We start from the raw sequence: 13,519 nt of genomic DNA, 5'->3' as shown, positions 1-13,519 counted from the left end.
CCTATTTGTTTATGTATTATTGCCAAAGCAGCTGCTGAAATGAGCAGCAAACAGGAGCAAAATGGTGCCAAACAGGCATGGCAGAAAACTTATTTTTGATAAGGACATTTAGGGAGCTAAAACTCCCTCTTTTATAGTGAAAATGTTTGCCCATGAAAATTCAGTTCTCCCCTGCTTGCTATGGACATTCAGCAGGAAGGCAAGTGTGGTGTCCTATTGAAAAACCACAAGACCAGAGGAGGTATGAATCTGTGGAAAACTCAGATTCAAATTCTGGCTCAGCTTTCTGGTTAGCCAACGAGCAAGCACTGTTTTTGGCACAGCTTCCTTCGCAGAGTTGTTACGAAGAGAAATGAGACTATACGTGTATACAAAAATGCGCTATGAAAACAAATACAATAAGAAAAAAACATATTTTAAACAGTTGACCAAGCCAAGAACTTGCTGACACAAAAAAACTTTGACGGATCTCAGGATCTAACCCAGAGGGATCAAGCTGACATTGCTTTACTCGTGGTGCAAAGCTGCAAACCTAACGTTGAATCAAGTGGCTTAACATTCCCCACCGTAGAGACACACAAAACGGTTCTGAGTCATTTTAAATAAACGGAAATGAGTGAAACTTTAATAACCTATCTAAAAGCCAGCGCTAAATTAGGATCAGGTTGACTGAATGGAACACCACTAGCCGATTCAGATGGAAGAACACTACTACCATTGACCCAATGGCATTTGCTATATGCATCTTAAGTGTTTCTTGAGGGTCTTCAGCTGAAGCCACGTCGCTCAGACTGACCTTCTTTTGCTTATGAGAGCTTAAAGGGGACCATAAGTGGGGATATCCTTATTGGTTTAAAAATGAAAGGCAAAATCCCCCTACCAGAGGATGTCTTAGTAACCACATTCTCTCCTCAGATCTCTGTCTGCCAGCAGCTGCATTGGGGGCTCTGTTTTATCTGAGGACATGGGGACTGGCTTTTCTACTCTTTCCATTCTTTCCACCAAATATTGACACGTCCATTCATTTGCATTGTGACATTTCCTCTCCTCATTATAATCTTCTTTGCAAATAATGGCGGCTAATCCACCGTATACACACATGGCCAGACATGTATTTCCATGCATTTCTGGTAATTCCTTGCCCTATAGAGGGGGTCAGCGGAAGGTCTCTTGGCACAACCTAAATCCCCCACTTCACATTGCAAAATACTACCACTCAAGTGTTCCATAGGCCACCACCACAGCCCCTTGACACAGACCCCGAATCTCACCCTGAATAAAGGACTTCCTAAGATGCAATTTAGAAACTCGTGAGGCCCGGGAATAATCTTGAGGGTCCATGATGCACTTCACTCTTCAAGCGAAGGAGGTCTCAGTCTGGACAATGTCTGGGTGATTGGGGTATTTGGGAGCTACAAAGAAACAGCTCTGAGAGAAGAAGAAGAGGAAGAGGAAGAGGAAGAGGAAGAGGAAGAAGAAGAAGAAGAAGAAGAAGAAGAAGAAGAAGAAGAAGAAGAAGAAATAAATTACCAAATAAATAAAGCAGAATGTGCATAAAATTTCTTAGGCTATTGAGCCTCCTACTCATATGTATTTGACTGATGCTGTGAGTGTAAGGTGAGTATGTGGTCTCATATTCAAGTGCCTTTTCAGCCACGAAGCATATATGCCTATATTTACTAGCAGTAGTCTATAGTTCTTGGCTAACCACAGCCCGCTTTTGCATTATGGGAGACCACTGAAATTGTGTGGGTTCACCAGAGTATAGTAATAGTAAAGGGACCCCTGACCATTAGGTCCAGTCGACTCTGGGGTTACGGCGCTCATCTTGCTTTATTGGCCGAGGGAGCCGGCATACAGCTTCTGGGTCATGTGGCCAGCATGACTAAGGCACTTCTGGCGAACCAGAGCAGTGCATGGAAATGCTGTTTACTTTCCCACCAGAGCAGTACCTATTTATCTACTTGCACTTTGATGTGCTTTCGAACTGCTAGGTTGGCAGGAGCAGGGACCGAGCAACAGGAGCTCACTCTGTCACAGGGATTCGAACTGCCGACCTTCTGATCGGCAAGTCCTAGGCGCTATGGTTTAACCCACAGTGCTACCCGCGTCCCTCACCAGAGTATAGGCCTCCCTTATTTCCCTCACAAAGCTACAATTCCTAGAGTTCCCGGTGAAGAGGGATTAATTGTTAAAACAGCCTAGGCACTGTAGCTCTGTGAGGGTCTCCTAACAACTGTCAGCACCCTTAGGAAACTACAGCTCCCAAAATTATTTAGGGAAGCCATGATTGTTTAAAGTGGTACCATGACGCTTTAAATGTATTGAGTGAATGTGACCTTGGTCAACTGTTAGCAGGCTACCAAGGAGACTTTTCCTTTGTCATCTTTGCTATGCAGCTCTCCAAGGTCTCAGGCAACGGACATTCCCAGCTGTACCTGGATTGACCCTTGGACCTTGTGCATGCAAATCAGTTCCTCTACTCCTGAGCTATGAATACACAAAACTTATCTTTACTGCAGCTGTTTTGATATTTGCACTGGGGCTCAAAATCCAGAGCATCTGAAGAGAAAAAGAGAGAGGCCCTTGTCAAAATATGCTAGAAAAGTTGGCCTAATATGAAATATCCAGTTCAAAAAGTATCCAGAGCATTTTCAGTTCTTCCTTGAGAATTAAAAAACTGATAGGAAGTAAAAACAACAACTTTACCCTGCCAACCTTCTGAAATCTGTACTTAAATGGCTGGATGCTTCTGGATTTTGGCCTAATACCTCACATTAAATAAAAATCTTTATAGAGGCCCTTTCCCTTTTTTGTTCTAAAGCCGGACATCCCCTGTCATATTTTCTGGATTCAGAACTTGCACTTGTGATGCTAAAGCAATTTTTTTGCGTATAGCATTTCGAAGCATTGTCCATATCTTGAGTATCCAAAATCTGGAACTTTGAAAATTTCTGCTCCATAAATTTATCTTTGGCTTATCATTTGAAACAGTCATGGTGATAACATGTCATGTGACCAAATGAGACATTTTAGATGGAGGGGGTAGAATGGGTGAAAACAGAGAAAGTCAATTGAATCCAAAATGGCTAACATTTTATATCCCAAGTTTCTACACAAAGGTGTGGTTGTGTATCCTTCCATCGCCACAGTAGGTGTGAGTCAGTGCCATTACACTGCCACCTAGTGGTGAGAGTGAGAAAAGGGAGGGGAAGTATCTAAATGAAGATGGATGACTAGCTAGAATTGCCTTCAGCATTAAGACTGGGAGAAAATAACATGTCAGAAAAAAGGAGCATTTGTTGTCAATAACATCCTTTAAAAATATAGCTGGCTAGAAGTAATGGCATAAGAATACTGAACAAGGATAGGGTTGACACAACTAGCCTCTGTGACAATACCAGTGCCTTGACCTCCAGACATTATTAGTATTATATATTGCATTTATAGCACACCTTTTTCTCCAAAGAGCTCAAGGTGGCAAACATGGTTTTCAACCTCCTCATTTAATCCCCACAACAATCCTGTGAGGTAGGTTAGGCCTACCTCACGGGTCGCACCCAGTGAGTTTCATGGCCCAGTGGGGATTTGAATCCTGGTTTCCCAGGTCCTAGCCCAACCATCTAAGCACTGCACCACAGTGGTGAGGTCGATGTCCTTACTGGAGGAAGCTTCACTTGCTGATTTTGCCACAGGCTGCAGTTAAAAGCACAAGAGCAAGACACCATTTCTTCTTTGCTCTTAACATGCTGGATATCTTGGTGTCAGTGGCAGCCTTAGGCAACACCTTATATTTAAAGCAGTGTCATGCTGCTATAAACAGTAATGACTTTCCTCAATGAATTTTGGGAGCTGTAGCTTAAGGGGGCTGAGAGCTCCTAGGAGACCCTTATTCTCCTCACAGAGCTACAATTCTCAGGGTGGTTTTACAGTCAATTGCTCTCTACAGGCGACTCTGAGAATTGTAGCTCTGTGAGAGGAATAGGAGTCTACTAACAACTCCCAGTGCCCTTAACAAACTACAACTCCCAAAATTATTTGGGGAAGCAAATAACTTTTTTTAAAAAAGTGGCATCATAATGCTTTACGTGTATTATGGCAATGTGGCCTTGGTTAACTGTTAGCAGCCTACCAGCAAGGCTTTTCCTTCATCACCTCTGTCTTTGCGATGTAGTTCTCGAAGGTTTCAGGCAGGGGACATTCTCAGATGCCAGGGACCTTCTGTATGCAAAGAATATCCTCTGCTCCAGAACTACAGCTACACAAAACTTAGCTTTATTATAGCTGTATTGATATTTCACCAGGTTTGCCCTTGGCCTCAGAATCCAGAGCGTCTGAAGAAAAGAGAGCGGTTTCTCAAAAGGCGCCAGAAATGTAGTCTTTGTATGAAATATCCAGTTCAGAAAGTATCCAGAGCATTTCCAGTTCTTCTTTAGGGGATTCTGGGAGCGGTAGTCTTTTAAGGGTGCTGAGAGTTGCCTAGTCCCCTCACAGAACTCCCTTTCCCAGAGTTCCCTGCAAAGAGGGATTGATTGTTAAACCACTCTGTGAATTGTCTGGCTGGACAATAAAGAGGGGCAAGCGAGTGTTTGCAGAAACTAACCTCCTGTACAAAGGTAAAATTCGCATTTGTTTCACTGCCCACTTTTGCCAGCAGAAGCACATGGCCCCCATAAGGTCAGCCAGAAGGGCAGGTAGCCCTAACCTCACCCAGATAGATTCCTTCCGACCTGACAAAACACACACTTGCCGTCTAGCCAGGGGTGGGGAAATCCTAAATGTAAAACTTATTCCCACCCAACCATTGGGCCAAAGGTCATAGGCTTCAGAAAGCTGCTCTGGGGGAAGCAACAAATGGCTGTGAATGTCACAAGGAAGCAGTGCGGGGAGAAAAAGAAAAAAAGAATGATCTGGTGAGCTCTTACATTTTTGCTAATGCCCCCCTCCTTTCCTGACTTTCAACCGAGGCCGGAAATAGCAACATTTCCTGAGAAAATTTGTTCCCAAGGGAATCCCAGGTTGGTCTGAAACACAGTAGTGCTGCCATCGGAAAGCAGCCTGGACTGTTTGACCTTGAGAACTTTTATGCTCAGTGCAAAATGTTGCACAATTTCATGTCTCGCAGCAGCAGGCAAACAAAGCTGGAGTAAAAAGAGAAGGAAAGGAGGGGAAGTGGAGGGAGGCAGGTGATCCAATTCCCGTCTCCACATGCCCCCCAAATAGTGGGGTCACTTTTGCAAATCTCAAAGTGGCGCAATTTCGACAGAAAAGATTCAGAAAAGGGCAACTTAAAGGAGACAGAGAAACTCCCCTTGAGAAACGGTTGCAGCATTTGGAACTTGTTAGCTTAGAAAAAAGCTGAGGAAGAGGTAAGCAGGGCAAGTTGATCACAGTTTGCTTACTTCTGATTGATTTAAACAGCTCAGATGCATGAGGCTCTTAATGTCAAGGTTGCAGGTTTGAGTCCCACGTTGGGCAAAAGATTTCTGCATTGCAGACCAACTAGATGAACCTTGTGGTCCCGTCCAACTCTACAATTCTATATTTCTATGAACTTTCTATGGATAGGAGTCAGAGTCTAGAGCTTGAAAATTCATTTTGCGCCACAAATCAAATTCCATGTGGAATCTGTGCATCTGGATAGGCTGTCAGAAGACTAACACACCAGGCTATGGGAAAATGCCCATTCAGCCTAACCCCTGAGTCCTCTTGACTGTCCATTTGTCTTTGGGTCGGACCAGACTTTAGCAATTATCAACCATCCTTAGACAAAAATGTTTCTTTCATTTTCTTTCAAGCAGGCGATCCTTTGATTAAAAGGTGAGAGTTAACGGCTCCAATTATTAACCTGAAAGGTTTACTTAGGCAGATAATGAATGGCGCAAATTTGTTAATTATTGCTATTATTTATAATTGTTTAATGAAGGGGGAGAATGATATCTTAAATGTCAAAGTTCCTCTTTTAATTGCCTCAGATGAGGCTCAGGAATCATTATGTTTCTCCAAAAGATCGTACTCAAATCTAATTTTAAATGCCCTGGGAAATCCTGAAGATATATTTAGAAAATGCACAGCATTTATGTTCATTACTGTGTGGATGGTTCAAAAGACAGAAAAGCTTATCAGGAATGTATTATAAATGCACTTTTTATTATTGTTTTCTTTACCAAAGTCATTACTGAGATTTACTTCAGTAATAGGATACATTAACAATAAAGGGCCATAGGGGTTAAAGCAAGGCAAAAGTAGAGCGAGCATGAAAGGGAGTATTTTGTCTTGCACTATTGCAAGGCTATGTGTTTTGGCATAGTGTTTTTAATTTTTGTTGGTCATGTTTTCTGATTTATATAGGCAACTTTGGGAGCCTTGTTGGCTAAAATGCAAGGTACAAATATATACGCACATGCAAACATGGGGCTGCCTTTGAAGATGACTCAATTGGTCCAAAATGCAGCAGCCAGATTACTGGCTGAGGTTCCATCTAGATCTCATATAATCCCCTTTTTAAATAGTTGCACTGGTTGCCAGTTCATTTCTGGCTCAATTCAATGGGGTCATATTAGTGTTTAACGTGCTAAATGACTCAGGCCCCAAATACCTGAAATTTCTTCTCATCCCCTACAGACCCTCTTGGGTGCTAAGATTGGCAGAGGAGGCCCTCTCAGTCATTCCACCACCCTCAGAAGCTCAGGGTGGTGGCCCAGGAGGAGGATTTGTGGTGGCTCCTAAACTGGGGAACTCCTTACAAAGTTGTATCTGGAACCTTCATTGTACAGTGGTACCTCGGGTTACAGCTGCTTCAGGTTACAGACTCCACAAACCCAGAAATAGTACCTAGGGTTAAGAACTTTGCTTCAGGATAAGAACAGAAATTGCGCGGCGGCAGCAGGAGGCCCCATTAGCTAAAGTGATGCTTCAGGTTAAGAACAGTTTCAGGTTAAGAACGGACATCCGGAAAGAATTAAGTCCTTAACCCGAAGTACCACTGATTCTGAAGAATCCTGAAGGTGCATCTCTTGCCTGCAGCTTTTGAGACTTAAGGTGTATATTTTTATAATCCACCTTATTTCTGCAATTGTAAGTTGTTTAAAACTCTTTTGAATTTTGATTAATAATAATAATAATAATACCAAAGAGTTTGCAAAAAAGATAAAACAATAAAATTATCAATAAGCAGAATTAACAACAATAACTTTAAACTTTCAAAAAGTTAAAATAACAAATAAACTAAAAACAGATTAAAACTTGCATCAACGTTCTAAATATATGAGTATAATTATGGCAATGCATGTAGGTCCAAGGAAAATGTATAGAATGTAAGAGAGAGAGAGCGCGCAGGTCCACCACACATGAACTCAACAGAATGCTTTGAACACATCCATCATTTCTCACCAGTGGGCATGGTACTTGTTCGGAGCTGTGATTCCTGCATCCACATTTTTGCTCAGTCATACAATAGCCTTTGGTAAACTGCAATCTCCACCTTGGTTCCATCTCCAACTAGAAAATAGGAATGATGCTGATCTTCAGGCTGGTGGGAAAACCACAGGATTAGGAGAACCTCTGAACAGATGCCGCATGTTTAAAAAACGAACCGAAAGTTGCCCAACGTAGTGGAAGAGAAGTTGACTGCAGCGTTATCCGATCAGTAACTAGTAACACAGGAAACTGCCTTATTCCAGGGCAGACTATAGTCACACTGCTATAAAAGGTAAAGGGACCCCTGACCATTAGGTCCAGTCGTGACCGACTCTGGGGTTGCGGCGCTCATCTCGCTTTATTGGCCGAGAGAGCCAGCGTACAGCGTACATGTGGCCCCATGACTAAACTGCTGCTGGCGAACCAGAGCAGCACACGGAAACGCCGTTTACTTTCCCACTGAACTGGTACCTATTTATCTACTTGCACTTTGACATGCTTTCGAACTGCTAGGTTGGCAGGAGCAGGGACCGAGCAATGGGAGCTCACCCCATCATGAGGATTCAAACCGCCGACCTTCTGATCGGCAAGTCCTAGGCTCAGTGATTTAACCCACAGTGCCACCCACGTCCCTTCACACTTCTACCATACCTTTAAGGAGCATGGCTTCCCTCAAAGGATCCCAGGAGCTGTAGTTTATTAAGGGTGCTGGGAATTGTTGCTTTGTTAGGGATAACCTACAGTCCCCAGGCTTCTTTAGATGGCTAACTTGTATGACCAGCTTTCCCAGTGCTCTCCCTCCTGGCAGCATCTCTTCAGCAAAGGCAAGAGAAGCAATGGTTCGGGGGTTGCAGCGGGGCTGAAGACCCGTTGCAATTTCTGCAGCAGAGTCCCAGTGGGTTCCCTATCTCCAGCATCCTAGAGCCATGCAATCAACACCAAAGGAGAGTTTTTTGCCACTGCAAAGCCTTCTAAACCTTGGTTTTGACAAAGGAGGTGGCTCAGCCACTGAGGGTTGGCAAAACAAGTGTACAAACTTTTTGCTTTGCAAAAGTGTATGTGTTAGGCAAAATTGCACAGAAATAGGGCTTTATTGGGGGAATATTTGCACCAAAATGCTGGTAAATTTTCAGTGGTTGGATTCCAAACCAGGACCTGGGAGACCAGGGTTCAAATCTCTACTCAGCCATGAAGCAAACTGGGTCACCTTTGGGCCAGTCACTGCCACTTAGCCTAATTTACACCACAAGATTGTTGTGGGGATTAGATGAAGAGGGTGAAAGCCGCATATGCCACTTTGATCTCCTTGGAGAAAAGGGCGGGATATAAATGCAAAAAATACTTTTTTAAAAAAATCAAACAAATGCGGAGAACCAAATTTATGATTGGAAAAATAAAAAACGGAGAGAAACTGACAGATTTACACATCTCTGCTGCTGAGGCATCTGGGGGATTTTTAGAAGATAGAGCATGGATTTCAGGGTTGTGAACTGAGAACACCAGATAGCATTTCTGGCTGGGGTGGGAAGACGGGCCCCTTGCCATCAGACAGATCTCAAGTAAATGAGTCCGACAATCTGAATTGCAGTTCTGTCCAACTTGGGACCTAGGAAGCCAAATACATCTCACCAGCGTGACCTGTTTGGCTTCCCACTGGGAGCTAAATAAGCCTTCTTGGGTTCCCCAGACCCTCAGGAGACTCAGATGGTCAAACCTTTGGCAAACCACAATGCATGGTCAGTTGGCTTCCTTTGGCTTTTCTCAGAGGAATCAACCTGCTACTGTTTTGATATGAAACATGCATCTTACACGCTCACCCCCCCCCCAAATAAAGGTAGCTCAAGAACAGCCACAGTAATTTTTACGCCAGGAAAAGTCAAATAGGCTCCTGAGGACAATCAGCAAATGGGTGTGGCTGATATTTTCCATACGCTATATATGTTTTCCTCACACCACCACCTTTCCAAGGAATTGTTTTAACAACACATGAGCCTGGCTTTTCTCATTCTTTATTTTAAGTCCATGTCCCTCTTCTGTTCTCAGAATCAGGACTTGCTGAGTGGAGAATTTTTGTTGGCACAGGTACAGTGTCCAGAATGCTTGCAGGGCTGGCCAATTAAAACAAGCTAAAAACTGCTGAGCAAAGTGCTTTTGGGCCAAGATCTGCTTACATTCTCTTGCTGGAAAGAAGTGGGAGGCCTCTCTCACACACATACAGACATAGAACAGAGAGAGGACTTTTCTTGTTTCTAAGGAGGAATACATCTTGTGGATTGGCCAACGCCCCTCGTACAGATGGAGAAGAAACTCAATTCAGTTCACACTCAAAGGTGAACTCAGAGAATCTGTATTTTCCAGAACAATATGTGAACTGAAACATGACCATCTTTTGACATTCACCTTTCTCCAGATTTTGCAATGCTGTTCTCTAAGCCCAGTGTGGCACGCACAAAGGCATATACTAGGGAAAAGTGTGCATAAAAATGCATATATTATTGATTGAAGCATACCAAAGTTTCATAATAGCTTTGCCAAAATGTGTATATTGGGATAAATTCACACTAAAAAGCTGGTGAATTTTTATGAGGACTTAAAAAGGAAAAACTCACATGTGGAAATGTGGAAAATTGAATCTAAGGTTGGAAAAATGAGACAATGAAAGGAACTGAAATTGGCAGATTTATCCGTCCCAAGAGCCCTTCTTCCAAAAGCTGAGTTGACAAATTGCATGATAAAATGACCAGATACTCAAGTTTCAAACGATGCTTATATCTCATCATGTGGTCTCAGTGTTGAGGAAATGATGGTTTTCACCAGGAGGCGCACCTGAAAATCCATGTACACCCTCTATGGGGCTGGGGGACTGGGGGTGAGAGGAGGCGTTTCAGACAGTCCTGACAGACCTGAGTTCAAATCCCATTTCAGCCATGGAGTGTCCTGTGATGAACTGCACTCTTCACCACTCCTGGTGGTGTAGCCTTACTGGAAATATCAGTAAACTAAATTAATGTGCTCCTGAGGAAGGCTTCCATTAAAACACACTGAGCATATTGCCATTTCGTTAACGTTATACATATGTTTCTCAGTGCCACATTCTTTATTTATTTTGGCTTACTCATACTGATACAATGCAGAACATGGTGAGGGTTCTTGAAAAGTGATACAAGCAATGCCAATATCCAGCAGCTTATAAAAATGAACACTGGAGTATTGTTAACATAAGGAATTATATGTAACTTTGGTTGTTCATGCCGGCATTATTTCTGTGAGAAATCTATGTGCATTTTCATAAGCAGTCTTGCGTGTTCCTTATACTGAGGCCCCTCTATGACATCACTTTCAACAGTCATGGATTTTCCCAAAGAATTCTGGGAGCTGGAGTTTGTTAAGGGTTCTGAGAATTGTTATGAGCACATATTCCCCTCCCAGAACTGCAATCCACAGAATTCCTTGTGAAGGGAAATGGAATGTGAAGCTACTCTACAAATCCAATGTCAAAGTACTAGTGTTATAAATGCTTCAAACTACCCCGCCCCAAACCCAGTACCTGGATGTGAAAGGGTAGAAATGGGACCAGTCCATCTGCCAAGGGGAGATCTGCGGTAAAGAAATGTAATCAGAAATCATCAGTCATTATTGATAGGTTCTCTTCTCTTTGCATCTACAGGAGGACTTTGACAATAGCAGCACCTCAATAAGAATACAAGCTAGTAAGTAGCGGATCTGACTCTTGAGGGACTGTGTCACGTCTCCATGTTTTTACCCATAATTCTGCCCACATTATTCTGTGATTTATTTATTTTTTAAAAAGAACAATCATTCCCAAATAAGTACAGTGGTGCCTCGCAAGACGAAATTAATTCGTTCCGCGAGTCTTTTCGTCTTGCGCGGTTTTTCGTCTTGCGAAGCATGGTTCGTCGCAACTGCACCTCTTCAAGTGGCTTTAAGAAAAAAGGAAACAAACTCGCAAGACGTTTTCGTCTTGCCAAGCAAGCCCATAGGGAAAATCGTCTTGCGAAGCAACTCAAAAAACGAAAAACTCTTTCGTCTTGCGAGTTTTTCGTCTTCCGAGGCATTCGTCTTGCGAGGTACCACTGTATTTAAATATATGCTTTCTCTCTCTCAAAATATGTGTGTATATTTTATCTTCTTCAAAGTACTCATTTAAATGTGCAGTTTGATACATTTAAACTGCTGTCTTGCAATGTTCAGAGGAGTGAAAAATCCAATGGACACCTTTGGCACTAAGACAGCGGGAGTTTCTTTTCCTATCAAGGCTTTGTTTTCTGTCACTTCTGGGGGCACATGAGAGTGGCAGTAGGGGCCACATGAGAAACTGGGTTTGGTGAGAGGCAAGGAAGAGAAAGTACCAGAGGCAAAAAGTGGCTGGAGCCACGGAAGTGATTCTTTTCTACAGTCACCAAAATGCAAAAGGTTTTGCAGACATCTAGGATCGAGAGCATCATCTTGGTTCCAGAACTCACCCCAGCCAGGCAATAGCACTTGGGGGAAAGGTGCAGAGCAGGGCAAATGAGGGGTGCATCTTGGACAGAGGGTGTGTGACCTGGGGCGTGGCCTGGGAAGAGCCATGATGGCCAGATAGAGAGGTCTGGGGGGCCACATCTGGCTTCCAGGACACTAGTTTCCCATCCCTGATCTAAAAGACCTGATTCATGCTCTATCATAGAGGCATTTGCAAAGCAGTGCTGGAACAAGCTATTTCTAACTCCAAGGCATTCCCAGTCCTGAATATTTTGCCTACTCTGATTTATTCCCAACCAGTGTTGCAGCCGCATCTCAAAAAGGGTATTGTGCAGAGTAGGCTAGCATTCAGAAATTGGATGATTATAAATTGTATAATCTTAGAAGGCTGCATAAACCTAGAAGGGGCATGACTGTGAGGTGCCAGGTCTGTGAGCATGAAGACAGCCTGAACTTCTGACTTTGCTGCTGCACTACTGATGTCTCTGTAGCCAGAATTCCTCCCTCCCCCCATCAAAAAACCCCCTAAAACTTCCCTTATGTGCATACACTCCATTTATTGTTCAACGACACAGACTGCCCCCCACAAAAGGCCCCATTTGCAAAGCACTAAAAGATAGGCACACCATTCCAGTGCCCACTTGGCAATCCCTTCTTCCCACCGATTGCCATCAACATTGCCACCATTAGACAAAGCATGGGCTTTATTGGGGCATCTGGGGATGAGCTTGGCAGTGAAGCCTTTGGCCTCCGAAAGAGGGGAGACCAGGAGACGTCGGAACAACAGCCAAGGCTGCTATTCCTTTGTGTTTTGCACTTTCATTGAACTCATACTTTGATTGAGGTGGGTAGATAAACGTTTGGGGACAATAATTCAGAGATTCCTCACCCTTTCCAGAGAAGAGAAGCCCATCGCCATGACAACACAGTTAAAAAGGGGGCCAGGGCACAAATATTACCCTGGCAGAGAGAGAGAGAGAGAGAGAGAGAGAGAGAGAGAGAGAGAGAGAGAGAGAGAGAATTACTAAGGGTGGGGAGGGCTGGGAGGGGAATCAGATTATCGTCAATTGCATTGATGTATCGCCAAAAGTGACTCGTTTTGACTTTCTCCAGGGCAGAGTTTTGGGCTTACAGTGGCGTAACTGAGATTGGGACATGGTCGATAGCCCTCAAAAGACAAACTTCAGCCCAGCAGATGGTCTCTGCATTCTGATTCGGAGGCCAAGCCACAGGAGCCAAATGACTTTCTAAACCTTTGATTACTGACCTATGTGTTTGCTTCGAGAGCCACAAAGGTACAAAAACTCAGCATGGGACGACTCTTGTAGTTCCTCATCTTTCTCTTCTGGGCAATTTTATCCTTCTGGCTGTTGGCCAACACCTCTATCCTTGTTAACTTTTGTGTCTCCAGGAAAACACCTGCAGCTCTTTGTGTGCAAGAAGGAGAAAGAGAGGGGAGGGGAGGGGAAATCCACCACGGGTTGAGACAATGACTCCCTGTTTATTCTTTTGTTACATTTTAAACACATAGACAGGACAATGGAGCACAGTTTGCCATAACTGTCGGCCAATCCGGGCTATCAGACAAGAGACACACAGTGAGTCAAATCTGGCAAAA

The 13,519-nt window shown here is 43.5% G+C and overlaps 1 long non-coding RNA gene across 3 annotated transcripts in view; it reads right to left on the bottom strand.

Moving 5' to 3' along the window:
- Positions 1–13,519, bottom strand: part of LOC128402522 (uncharacterized) — a 115,990-nt gene that overhangs the window by 20,649 nt on the left and 81,822 nt on the right. For 2 of the 3 annotated variants that reach the window (XR_008327730.1, XR_008327731.1), the window contains exons 3-5: positions 13,169–13,328; positions 10,967–11,016; positions 7,393–7,531 (exon numbers count right to left, since the gene is read on the bottom strand). This is a non-coding gene — a long non-coding RNA (uncharacterized LOC128402522). Of the gene's footprint in view, positions 1–1,271; positions 1,429–7,392; positions 7,532–10,966; positions 11,017–13,168; positions 13,329–13,519 lie in introns of all 3 variants that reach the window. The other variant, XR_008327729.1, reaches the window with a different exon arrangement.

Source organism: Podarcis raffonei, chromosome 15, assembly GCF_027172205.1.
Source record: "Podarcis raffonei isolate rPodRaf1 chromosome 15, rPodRaf1.pri, whole genome shotgun sequence".
Lineage (NCBI taxonomy): Eukaryota > Metazoa > Chordata > Lepidosauria > Squamata > Lacertidae > Podarcis > Podarcis raffonei.
Note: the sequence above shows the minus strand (reverse complement) of the source record. Positions and strands in the feature narration are given on the sequence as shown.